Below are 10,977 nucleotides of genomic sequence, written 5' to 3' on the forward strand. Positions count from 1 at the left end.
TATTGCTAGTTTGCCTTTTTTTCAATAGTCAGGTGTTATCTTGCAACTATAACAAAACAAGCTATTTAAATTAACGTGAATGAGAACTGTGATGTATTGGAACAAAACAAGCACTTTTGGGGACTGACCTTGAGTTAATTCCTTGCACCAGCATTTGCATTTCCCAAAGTGTGTTCCAAGAACCCTAGTTAGGGAAACATTTCATGTCAGTATTTCTCAGTGTGTAGATCATCTGCATCTGAACTACCTGGGGTGTTAAAGTACAGGCTCCAGGGCTGCTTCTGAGGGGCTTGATAATATGAATTTTCAACAGTTTTCTCAGAGTGATTCATATGTACTTTGGCAAAAAGGGATATAGTAAATTTGTGAATTACTTTTTTTTTTTTTTGGTTTTTCCTCTTTTTTTGTTTTGTTTTGTTTTGTTTCAATAAATGTGCACCACGATGTTTCAACAAGTAAGGCAAATCTATGAATGTGAAACCTGCAGTTTGCAATATACCACATTTAGAACCCAGGGTAAGTGAATTAGACAGAGGTGGTGGTCATTCTAATTAAACAATCAGGTAATTTCACGACAAGTTGATTTGCAGCATCAAAAGTCTCCACTTAAAGTTCTTTTTTCTTGATGATCAGAGGTCTCACGTTGACTCCAGTCTCTTCCTTGTGTTTTGTGTAAGACCCATCACAGAATGGGAACTTTTTGGACCTCCAGCAACGGCAGTACACAGTTTTATCTCCCAAATCCTCCATGTCAAAAGCATGTACTATCTTGGGATTGTCTTTCCGGATGCGAAGGTTTATCATAGCTTTATTTCGATGATCTTGAACATAAAATCTTTTGTAAGCTAGATAACCAATTGCAGCTGTCCCAGCAGCAATGGTAACTGCTGTGATCCATTCAACTCATCTGCTGGAACCGGAAGTCAGACTCATGGCACCGTCGCTTGCCAGGCGTGTGCACTATGACACCGAGCACAAATGGGTTCGTGCGGCCAGCGAGAGTCAAGGTAGGTGCCAGCGGAGTACTAAGGGCACTGACTCCGCACGGCTACCGCCAAATTACTTTCTTGACTTACAGACTACATTAGCAAATTAAAGTATCTGAAAAGGATCTGCAAAGTCCTGTAGTAGAGACCTGTTTAACTTTTTTAAACCCAGGATTTTCTCATATTGTTTGATTTTTCAGTTTATTTTGTTTTTGTTGAGACAGAGTCTCACTCTCTTGCCCAGGCTGGAGTGGAGGGGTGCGATCTTGGCTCACTGCAATCTCTGCCTCCTGGTTTCAAGATATTCTCCTGTCTCAGCCTCCCAAGTAGTGGGGACTACAGGTATGTGCCACCACACCTAGCTAATTTTTTGTATTTTTAGTAGAGACAGGGTTTCACCAAGTTGGCCTGGCATCAAACTGGTCGCAAACTCCTGGCTTCAAGTGATCCACCCACCTAGGCCTCCCAAAGTGCTGGGATTACCCATGTGAGCCCCACCACGCCCTGCCTCAAATTGTTTTTGATTACAGAGTTCTTTTTTGGGAGGAACGTTTGTTAGTTGATCAAATACTATTGGGAAAGGTTACTCTATCTAATAGCATAGTAATTGTAGATTGTCGTAATTGCTTGCTAGTTTGATACTGAGTTACTGTAGTGTCTTGCTATAAGCATTAGACAGACATCTGAGTGTGAATCCTGAATTTTGTACTGTTGGTTCAGTTACCTAGCAGTCATGTTCTCTTAATCCTAAGGGAGATAGAGTGAAAGAGTGAGTTAATACCAGAAACATAGCTAGAAAAATAAACAAGCGTTTCTGAAGAGTGAGGTGTGTGAATACTTCTGGCAATGTATTTTGCCCAGACATTCTACCTCCTGACTCTACACCTCCGGAGAAGAGATCTGGTTGCCATTTAACAATAGAGTGTACAGAGGGAGGAGCAAGGAGCTCTTCCAGAAATGCCAATCGAGTAGAACAATGACAAAGAAGTAAACACATCTGAGCAGGAAATAGGATGGAAGTGAAGTAATTCTTCACTCTGCAGCAGAAGTGGTGAAAGGCAACCCCAGTTTTTCTTCCCACCATTCTCCCATTAGGCACAAACAACACAGAGCCAGGCAGTAAAGAAATGATAAAGGAGGACTGAACTTTAAGGCCTTCTCTGTGTGGTTGGGACTGCCTTTTGCATGGCTCTAGAACTAGAGGGATGAAGATGGGTCCCGAGTAAAGGAAGCAGGGCACAGATAAGCTGGAGGGAGAGAGAAGGAGACCTCTGGGTTTCCTTTCAAATTGTCTGGGTTTATTGACCAGGTTAGAGAAGGAGGCCAAATCCTGGGCTTGCTCTTCCCATCCCTGACCACACAAGGCATTTCATTTCTCCATGCTTTTGCACGCCTTGTCTCCTTTGTTTCTTCTTTTCTTTCTTTCCTTCCTTCCCTCCCTCCCTCCCTCCCTCCCTCCCTCCCTCCCTTCCTTCCTTCCTTCCTTCCTTCCTTCCTTCCTTCCTTCCTTCCTTCCTTCCTTCCTTCCTTCCTTCCTTCCTTCCTTCCTTCCTTCCGCCCTTCCTTCTCTCTCTCTCTCTCTCTCTTTCTTTCTTTCTTTTTTTCAGGGTCTCTCTCCTTTACCTAGGCTGGAGTACAGTGGCCTGAACATGGCTCATGGCAGTCTCGACTTCCGGGGCTCAAGCGATTCTTCTGCTTTGCCTCCCAAGTAGCTGGAACCACAGGTGCACATCACCACTCCTGGCTTTTGTGTGTGTGTGTGTGTGTGTGTGTGTGTGTGCGCGCGCGCGTGTGTGTGTCTGTGTGTGTAGAGACAAGTCCTTGCCATCTTGCCCAGACTTGTCTGGAACTCCTGAGCTCAAACCATTCTCCTACCTTGGCCTCCCAAAGTACTGGGATTACAGGCGTTAGTCACTGTGTCCAATCTTGCCTCCTTTATTTCAAATGCCTTTACCTTGCTCTCTCCCACTATCTGCCCATGGAACTTTGCTGATTTTTCTCACTTAACCTCATAATATTATATTAATGGTATGCAGCAAGATTGGGAGCTTTTTGAAGGGCAGAGATAATGTCTTATTTATCTTGAGTATCTTGTGCCAAGCTCAGCTTCTAGAATAAAACAGCTTTTCAGTTAATGTTTGTGGTAGCCAGGGAGATCAGAAATCTTAACAGGATGCCTCTAAATAATCTTTAGAGTACTCGTGTAGAGTTCAGTGGTATAGAGCTTTGGAGCTGGAGGCTATCTATCTGTAGACCCTCCTTATTTTACAGATAGGGCAGTGATAGTTCACTCAAGAGGCAAGTGGTGACCTAGGACTCAAGCCTCCTACCTCTCAGTCCTGTGTTCTTTTGACTCCCCCAAGGTGGTTTGTATAATTAAGAAAACCCCACAAAACTCACACTACCCAATGCTGCATGACCCTTTATGAATTACAGTATAAAGCAACATTTCATTTAATATTTGCATCAGTGAAAAATGCAGAGACATTGAGCTAGAAAGTGATTTAAGGAGGATGTTCTGCCTCCACATAGAATTTGTTCCATTTCTGATTTTTTGCATCCCGTTGTGCGCCTTTCCAATTCTTGGTTTAGCTTGGAAGTTGCAGTTAAAAAATGCTGGGTGAGAAGCTATTCTCCTGGTACTTTCAACTTTATTGGAAAGAGAAGGTCTCATAAATCACATAAAGGAACTGGGGCCTGTAGGATTGCTTAGTTGCCAAGTGAATTCTGATTGATTGCTTTGGAAAATATGTACATTTTCCAGGAGCTTATCTGAAATAAAATAAAGATTCATACTTTCTCAGACTGAGCTCCCACTCCACCAAATTTCAGTAGTCTGGTCATTTTAATCCAGTGAAAGGACAGTTAAATGAACAGTGTAAGCATTAGAAGTGTAGTAAAAAATGTGAACAACAAAACACAAATGTTATTTCAAATGGGGAAAGGTTTGGAACAACAAAAATGCTCCTAACTAAACATAAAATTAGAGCAAGATTCAGTTTTTATGGCTCGCGTTGACTTAAACTTCTGCCTAATAATGGCCAGCATATCAGAGTGGAGAAATTGTTGGGGAAATCATGTTATCAGATGCTGTTATCAATCCCATATCAGGAAGCAGTGTGAATTAGCATTTCAGGAGAACTGAAATTGTGTGTGTCCACAGAGAGTGAAATTAAGTGGGAGAAAAACATTTGGATCTTAATCCTTTGAGGTCACAGAAACTGTTGAAAATCTATGAAAGCTGTGAACCTTCTCCCCATAAAAATTCACATGCATATGAAAGCTTTCAGACCCATGATGCCCATAGGGTGCTGGGACCCTACGTTAAGTACCTCTTATTTAGCTATTTTTCCTAGAATTTCTGGTTTCTATATGTGGCAGATCTGCCTGGCTGGCACCTGGAACTTCCAGCCCGTTCACACACATACACTCTAGGGCCAGGTTGTAGCAAAAAAAAAAAAAAAAAAAAAAAAGGACAGAACATCTGCTGTGAGACTGATTCCGTTTTACTCAGGGTGAACAGAAGTGGCCTTAATCCCCTACAGATTTCCTTTACTTTGTTGTTGTGCAGAGGGATCATCTGGCAGAGATTTTAAATTTTCTCAGCATTTATTTATACTTTCATTTACAGTATGTCTGAAAGGAAAATGCAAACTTTTAATTGGACTGACTTAGTAACTTGGTTCAGTGGTACGCTGGGTTCAAAATTGCTCCATCCCCGTTTACCAGATGATTACAATTCACATGGGTAGCAAGTTCTGCTTTATCTTGGAGATAAACAGTTTAAGAGATTTTCTAGTCTTCATTCATTACCATTTCATCTGAATTCATCTCTAGTGAACTAAAGAAGACTTCTTGTTGTGTGATTAGCCTAGTGAACATGATGATGCTTTCCTGAACAGACATGGGAAAGGCAGGTGGATAATAATAGTCTACAGCACTTTTTGTTTATCCAGAAATCTGCCATCCCTAGGAGGTTGACATATAATCCTATACTTCATCTGTCATCCATACTTTATGTAATAATAATAATAATAATGATAATGATAATCATTTACACTTATATAGCCACTTTCATCTAGGGTATCTTAAAGCTTTACAAACACTAATTAATTCTCCTGGTCTCCCTGTGAACTAGGTAAGGCCCATTTTACAGGTGAGGCAATTGAGGCACAGAAAGGACGAATGGCTTTCTCAAGGCCCTTGGGTACTGAATGACAGAGAGCTCTGTACTTCCAGTTGTCTAGAGCCAACTGCATCTTCTGGGTGAGTGAGTGGGAGGGACAACACCAGAATAAGGTCCTCTAAGACTTAGTTACCTAAACCCTAGTAGTGCATAGAAGCTCTGGGAGAGTTTCCAAAGTGTACGCTTTTTCATCTGCAGCACACACACGCACAGCCTGTGAGTGGTTGTTTCTGAGGTCTAAGCAGTAGAGGTGGAGTTAAAGTTGGCTGTCATATATCTTTGGATAGGAAGGAAAGGAAAGAACGTGGGCAGAGAGTTGCATTTTAAGTGGATGTTGCTAAATGCATCAGCCTTCTCTACACTGAATCACAGTTAATCTTGACTTTTGACTTGTTTTATTCTGTTCCACTACATGAACCATTTGATGTGTACATAACAAGGATGCAATGATTAAAGACTGTCTAGTATGCAATTGGCAAGGCACCTAATGGAAACTAGCTTCTCACTGTTGCCAGGCATTTTAGTTTCAGAGAATCCTTGAAATTCTCCCAAATGGGTGTTGCTAAATTCCAGGGAAAATGATGTTTAATGAGTGCTTCTCTCTCTCTTTAATTGCAAGAAGAAATAGACAAATGAGGGCTTATCAAATGTTAATATGCATACCAGTCACCTAGGGATCTATTAAAATACAGATTGTTGCTCAGTAATTCTGGAGTGGGACCCAAGATCATGCTTCCAGGTGATGTCCATGCTAATGGTCCCTATAGCTTGCTCTGAATAGCAAGACCCTACACTACTGTTTACAATTCCGATGAGCTTATTCCCACAACATACTGCTCTGGAGGAAGTTTCGGTCAATTGGAGTGAGGCCTGGGCTTAGAGGACCAAGGCCTGGTTTGGAAAAGTGCTTCTGCTCTTTATTATCTAAGAGGTTTGAGACCCTAAACCTTTCAGAACCTCAGTTTTCATATCTTTAAATGAAGATGGTTAATTGCTCCTTTGCAGATTTGTTATGCAGATGAATAAAATAACCCTGTTGAGAGTCTGGCACATGCTGGCTGGGTGCAGTGGCTCACGCCTGTAATCCTAGCACTTTGGGAGGCTGAGGTGGGCTGATAGCTTGAGGTCAGGAGTTCGAAACCATCCTGGCCAACATGGTGAAACCCTGTCTCTACTAAAAATACAAAAAAACTTAGCCAAGCATGGTGGCGCACACCTGTAATCTCAGCTACTTGGGAGGCTGAGGCAGGAGAATTGCTTGAACCCAGGAGGTGGAGGTTGCAGTGAGCTGAGATTGTGCCACTGCACTCCAGCCTGGGCAGCAAGAGTGAGACTCTGTCTCCAAAAAAAAAAAAAAAAAAAAAAAAAGTCTGGCACATGCTATAACTCCACAGATGTTGATTCATTCTCTGGGCTCCCCAGTTTACCCTGTCTGGTTACATTCTCTAACAAATACTTCAAAGTTTTCTCTCTATATCTGCTGTAGTCAGTAACTACATTTTATCTATCTTGGCTTTTTCCTATTATTTTACCTCTAGATTCTTTCTCTTAAACATATATAAGCCAACATCAAATGTTAATATGTCTCTCAATATCAAAAAGCTTTTCTTGAACTAATTTCTTGTCTTGTTAACTATTATAAACTTACCTCTGCCTTCCTGGGTTCTAATTTGATCTAGGTCATGCAACACAAGTGAGATTGTATGGTATTCATTTAGTAAACAAGTATTTATTAAGCACCTACTATGCTATGTTCTGATGCCCTGGGTATACATACCACTGAGAATAAGATAGACATTTTTTTTTTCTGTATTGTTTTTGTTGCCTCTGTTTAAGTGTTTGAGCCATAGTGAAGTCTTTCTTTAATTCTCAATTTATTGATGAAGACTTTCTCTTATTTTCTTCTAGTTTCATTTTTGTCTCTTCTTCTTGCCCACACTTATCCTTTAGATCTTTTCCCTCTGAATCTATCAGACTGACTAGAAAATTCTTTCCTAAAAAGTCTTTACAAAACTCATTTTGTGTGAAATGGTTTTGATTTTTAATAAAAAGCAACAGGGTTTTGATTTTTAATAAAAAGCAACAGTGAAAGTTAAGTATAGTATATGCACGGGAAAAAATGTCTGGAATAACACGTACCTCACTGTTAACACTGGAACTGGTGAGAGGAAACTTTCACCTTTATCTTTATGTACTTTGGCATTTTGGGGAAAAAAACCTTCCCCCTTACATTCAGCAGATAATATTATGTAACACAGAAAAGAGAATGAGAAAAAAGTATGGACCATGCATGGTGACTCACGCCTGTAATCCTAGCACTTTGGGAGGCTGAGGTGGGCGGATCACCTGAGGTCAGGAGTTTGAGACCAGCCTGGCCAATATAGTGAAACCCCATCTCTACTAAAAAAAAGAAAAATACAAAAATTAGCCGGGCAAGGTGGCGGGCACCTGTAGTCCCAGCTACTCAGGAGGCTGAGGCAGGAGAATGGTGTAAACCTGGGAGGCGGAGCTTGCAGTGAGCCGAGATTGCACCACTGTACTCCAGCCTGGGCGACAGAGGGAGACTCCATCTTAAAAAAAAAAAAAAAAAAAAAAAAAAAGTATGGATTGATGGACAGCAAAAGGAAGGATGAAGAAAAATGAAAATGAAACTTACAATCTTCAAATTTGCCCACATTCCCACCTGTAGTTTTATGTCTCAATTGCTGAGTCTGTTATGTAGGTTTCAAATCACTGGTTTGGAACCCTGTCTTCCTGGGATTACGCAGTGTCAAGAACACTGTTGGCATGAAAGCAATACTAATAGTAAAACAAGAGGAGGCATTTTTACAAGAGACAGCACTACCCAGATGGATTTTGATAAGGTTGGTATGTACCCCAAGAGGTCATAATTAACCACATCAAAGAAGGAGTGGCTTGTTAAGCAAATGGACTTTATCTTGCCATCTGCCAAAAAATGTACCAAATGCTCTTACTTTGTCAAAAAGTATCTGCACTTTTGGAACCAAGTCTTCATAGCTTTGAACTGACGAATGCAATCGAAGAAATACTTTTATTACTTACACATTTGACCTCTCATTCTTTATTTGGCACCTTGCTTCTCTCATATCCTCCTCGCTTGGACACATCATCTACAATTTATATAAATGAGAAAGTACTGGGTCATGGCTTAATTGGGAACAGAGAGGAGTTATCTGATGAAAACAGACCAGCAAGAATTTAATTTCCCTAGCTCGTAGTCAATTTTCATCCTACCAGCTGGCATGCTGGAGTGAGTAGTTGTTAGAGAATTGAACGTAGGCAAATCTAACGTAGGCATAACTGTGTTAGAATTTAGGTAGGACTCAACCTGGTTTCTGATTAGAATCCTCTGGGGAGGTTTTTGCAGATTAAGCTTGATTTAATTGGCCAACTTTGGAATTAATAAAAACAACAACCAAACAACACAACAAGCACAAAACACCTCTCCAGGTATCTCTAATGTGTAGCCAGGAGAGCTACTTCTGGGACTGAGCCAGCCTTATACGAGGTCTTTGGACTACACAGCTTTTAATTAGAGACCACATGGTTCTCTTAAGGAATAATAGATACTCTTCAAATTTATTCTTTCCTGTGATTTTTGGTTTCAGGTACCTTTGAAAAATAATTATAGATGTAAATGAATAGATTTGAATGGCCCAAGAATGTACTGAACATTTACGATTTGTTTCAGCCTTGATACTTTTACTTTACATATATAAAGCTCTAATATTATATTTCTCTGTAATTAATACTTATTTCTTAAATGTTATTTAGTGAAGTAGTTCACCTTTATTTCCACAATGATTATTAAATTATCGATCTTTTTCAAATGCAGAATAAAAATTTGCCTACCCTTGACTGTAAGTTTCTGGCTAGCACTGGAGTTTCTTTCACTGGAGGCATCTTCCTTAGATTCTTTGCCTGCCTCTTTTTGGTGGTGCCATACTAGGTAGATGCACCTCCACTGTTTCTTTTAGATTTAATAAATGTATTGGAGGATATTCTTGATGTTTTGTGGTTTTTATTCTGTTTCTTCATTTCCGATATTACTTGGGGATATTTTTTGTCTATGCTGTTCCCTATTCCGCCCCTTTCCAGGGCGTTCTGGGCACAGCATTTTAGAATGTACAGAGGTAAACCAGAATGTGCCTCATCATGCATAATCCACATGCCAAAAGATCTGCAAACCATGTTGGGTGGTGAACATTTGAAGGAAATGAAGGCAATTGCCCAAAGAAATTATGATGTGAAATTATACGGTAAATGATAACTTCCTTAATATGTTTTCTTCCTTAATAAAATGAATTCTCCGTTTTAATTAAAGAAGACCCAGATCCTCCAAGCCCTAACCCTGTTCCTTGATATGCACCTTCCTTTAGGTCAGGGATGATCCTCATCATTCACCTGTTGCCACTTCCTCTGTCATATTCATGATTCATTAGGAGGACTAATTGATCAAAGCATTCTTTCCTGCTTGAATCTGGATGTGGCTACAGGCAGCCACCACTAATTGATTGGTATTGGTGTTGAAGATGACATTATGTGTAATTCCTACCTTAAAGGTCTCTTGCTAATTAGTGCTGCCAGGAGGATAATTCTGCCCTTTAACACCAAGGGGGCTTCATGATCTATATTTAAATAAGTCTCCTGCAATACCCAGATAACAGTTGAGACAAGACTAGAATATTTATTAAGACTGTAATTAAGTCTAAGTCACTAACAAGGTGGAAATAGAATAATATAAAACTAGATAATCTTGCCCATTCTTCCCTAACCCATCTTTAGCCTGGGATCCTCTAGCAGGATACCTTTTTGTATATCTCCTGGCCTTTCTCCATGAGAAAGAGAGAATTTTAAACTCCTAATCCTTTGGAATAGTTCAGAATCCTCAGGACTTAAAAATTTAGATTCAAGAAAATGAAGTCCCAAGAGAGGAATCGTTCTATTTGTTGCTTTCTGAATTCTAGGTGAATTGCCTGATATTTCTGAAGACTGGCAACAGAATGTTCATGTGACATGACTTTAAGAGAGACCACACTTAACTACAATTCTACTATGACCTCAAAATCCTAACATTCCTTCAGCAGAGCCACACTCTTCAAGGTTATAAATGTTGTCTTTAAATAATTGAATATTTGAAGGTGTTAGTTTATTGCATATTGCTTCCAAGGGTCAGCTAGATCAGTGGGTAGAAATCAGAGGGGGGCCAGACCTGAGTTTAACAGAAGGTTATGTTTTCTACTAATAAGACATGCCCTAATGTTATTAAGCTGCCTTATGTTTTAGTGCTCCTAGTCACTAGGAAGATTTAGACAGTCTGGATTGCCCTGTGCCAGAGATGGAGTTGAGTGGACTCCTTTAGTAGATGGAAAATTGAACTTAATCTCCCTTCCAGCGGGAGACTCTTTGATAAGTTAGGCATAGCTACCCTACACGGTACAACAGGAGTATTCGTAAGGAGGTAATCTATAAACCATTTGAACTTTTCTTTTTTTTTTTTTTTTTTTTGAGACGGAGTCTTGCTCTGTAGCCCGGGCTGGAGTGCAGTGGCCAGATCTCAGCTCACTGCAAGCTCCGCCTCCCGGGTTTACGCCATTCTCCTGCCTCAGCCTCCGGAGTAGCTGGGACTACAGGCGCCCGCCACCTCGCCCGGCTAGTTTTTTGTATTTTTAGTAGAGACGGGGTTTCACCGTGTTAGCCAGGATGGTCTCGATCTCCTGACCTCGTGATCCGCCCGTCTCGGCCTCCCAAAGTGCTGGGATTACAGGCTTGAGCCACCGCGCC

The 10,977-nt window shown here is 40.6% G+C and overlaps 1 pseudogene; it reads right to left on the minus strand.

Annotated features, from left to right (window-relative positions):
• Nucleotides 1–606: 606 nt before the first annotated feature.
• On the minus strand, nt 607–933 carry LOC699818 (CDGSH iron-sulfur domain-containing protein 1 pseudogene; annotated as a pseudogene).
• Between the last annotated feature and the right edge of the window lie 10,044 nt (nt 934–10,977).

Source organism: Macaca mulatta, chromosome 11, assembly GCF_049350105.2.
Source record: "Macaca mulatta isolate MMU2019108-1 chromosome 11, T2T-MMU8v2.0, whole genome shotgun sequence".
Classification (NCBI taxonomy): Eukaryota; Metazoa; Chordata; class Mammalia; order Primates; family Cercopithecidae; genus Macaca; species Macaca mulatta.